This window comes from Leptopilina heterotoma, unplaced genomic scaffold (genome assembly GCF_015476425.1).
Source record: "Leptopilina heterotoma isolate Lh14 unplaced genomic scaffold, ASM1547642v1 Lhet_414, whole genome shotgun sequence".
Classification (NCBI taxonomy): domain Eukaryota; kingdom Metazoa; phylum Arthropoda; class Insecta; order Hymenoptera; family Figitidae; genus Leptopilina; species Leptopilina heterotoma.
In genome coordinates, this window is record NW_025111075.1 from 202,844 (window position 1) to 205,614 (window position 2,771).

The following is a 2,771-nucleotide window of genomic DNA, read 5'->3' on the forward strand; positions in this document are numbered from 1 at the left end:
GAAAATTACTGCAATGTAAATGGTCTGAAAATCAATACCTCAAAAACGCAAATCGTTCACTTTAGAAGAGGGGGTAAACCATCATCGAAAAAATTTTTTATTAACGGTGATTCTCTTAAAATTGTAAATTCTTACAATTATTTGGGAGTTGAGTTTTCTAGCTCCGCATTGGGCAAAAAGGCAACTGAGTATGCAATCTCAAAATCTAACCAGGCTTTTGGGACGATAAGACAGATTATAAATAAGGGAAAAATAGATTGCTGGGAGGCTCAAAGTAAACTATACTATAGTATTGACTCGGCAACACTTTTGTATTGCGGGCACATATGGGATTAAGGTACTTACAAAAAATTGAATCTGCACACACAACACACTTTAAACAATTATTATCCCTTCCAAAATGTACCTTCAATGCTGCCCTGCGTCTTGAGTTGGGTCTTATTAGTTTAGAAATAAAAGTTTTCAAGTCAGCTTATCTTTACATTGTGAAAGTTTTGTCAATGGACAATTCTCGTTTACCTAAAATATGCTTCGAAAGACAGGTGGAATTGATGCGATGCTCTGAGCCAACCTGTGAATATAACTGGGTGGCTCAAGTAAATGTTCTGTTGGAAAAAATTAACATGACGGAATTATGGTCAACCCTTTGCCCCCTCATTTGGTCTGAAAAATTAAGTTTAGCCTTGGGTCGTTATGAGAGGTATTTGAGGTTTTCGGACCTAATTAGGTATGAACAATCCAATTCCAGATTATGTAATTTAACAAGGACGTTAGAAGATAAAGCGGCAATCTATCTGTCTAGGCGACGAAAATTGTATTTAACGAAAATATTTGTGCAGTTAAGATTAGCCTCAAAACACTATATCAGATTTTCATACAAAGGTAATTTGTACAGCTGGAATCAACATGAAGTTTGTACAATTTGCAATCTAAAAAGATTGAAACTTTAAATCATTTTTTATTTGAGTGCCCGATTTATGAAGGGTATAGAAATTTTTATTTGAAGAAGCTAGAGTTTGGATACGACTTGAGCCAGCTGTGCAATGCGCCTGACGAGAAAAGTTTAAAGAATATTTGTCACTATATAATAAATAGTTTACTACTGCGAGCATTTATGTTAAATGAATGAATTACCAAATAATAATTGTATAAGCGGAAATTCCTGCTACAAAATGTATAATTTTTAAAAGCAGAAATAAATAAATAATAAATAATAATAAATAATAATAATAATAATAATAATAATATAATAATATAATAATAATAATAATAATAATAATAATAATAATAATAATAATAATAATATAATAATAATAATAATAATAATATAATAATAATAATAATAATAATAATAATAATATAATAATAATATAATAATAATAATAATAATAATAATATATAATAATAATAATAATAATAATAATAATAATAATAATAATAATAATAATAATAATAATAATAATAATAATAATAATAATAATAATAATAATAATAATAATAATAATAATAATAATAATAATAATAATAATAATAATAATAATAATAATAATAATAATAATAATAATAATAATATAATAATAATAATAATAATAATAATAATAATAATAATAATAATAATAATAATAATAATAATAATAATAATAATAATAATAATAATAATAATAATAATAATAATAATAATAATAATAATAATAATAATAATAATAATAATAATAATAATAATAATAATAATAATAATAATCCCCGCCGATGGTTGTCCACTACCGAACATCATCGATGTCTTCGACGTGCTGGGAGAAGCGGATCCACTGCCAAATGTCATTGATTTCTTTGATGTACTGGGAGAAGTGGACCCACTGCCGAACATCATTGATTTCTTTGATGGGCTGGGAGAAGTGGGTCCGCTGCCAGACATGATTGATTTCTTTGATGAGTTGGGAGAAGTGGGTTCGCTGCCAGACACGACTGGCATCCTGGATATGTTCGGTAGACCTTGCCGTGGTGGCGGGGCTTTTCACTAAAGGACAACCAACAGGGTGGTACCCTGATTCTAAAACCAAAAAAAAAAAAAATGATTATGAATCATAATATAAATGAATTACCCCAAGGAGGAACCCCGAAAGGGGACAATACTCCCGACGGTGTCTCTTCGAACACCGCCGCAGGCCCCACGGATTTTGGGGGGGGCCAAAACAATAATAAGCCGTTAATATATGAGACAAATGTCTCAGACCAGTTCGTGGCTATTCCGGGAATCTTCAAAAGCTTGCGCCAGGGATTCAAGCGCCAAAAGAACGTCAGTCGGGAAATCCAGGATGGCGTGACGGTTTTGGAAGGTGCGTTTGAGATAATCTGTAGGAATTTACGTTTTATCCCCAAGCCTTTCATAGACCAGGAGCCGCAACACCCAACTGTGGTAGCTCCACAGCAGACGGAAAGCACTACTGCACCTCTGAACGGCGCAAAGACATGTCCTAATAAGGCAAAAGGCGTTAATAAACGCCCCAGGGAAGGTACAAGCCCAGATGCGAGTCCGCGACGGGCGACTCAAGGCGGGAAGAGAATTAAGCGAAAGGAGGCTCCACAGCTTGGTTCTGAGTCGCTGGTTGGAGCAAGAGAGGCGCCCTCAAACAGTCCTGGCAAGTCGTATGCTGAGACCGTCTTGAGGGACGGAGCGGACAATGGAGACGGTTTCAAGGTTGTTAAAAACAAGGAGAAACGGACTCCAAAAGAGAAACCCTTAGGTGAGAAAAAGGAGCTTCCGAAGCCCC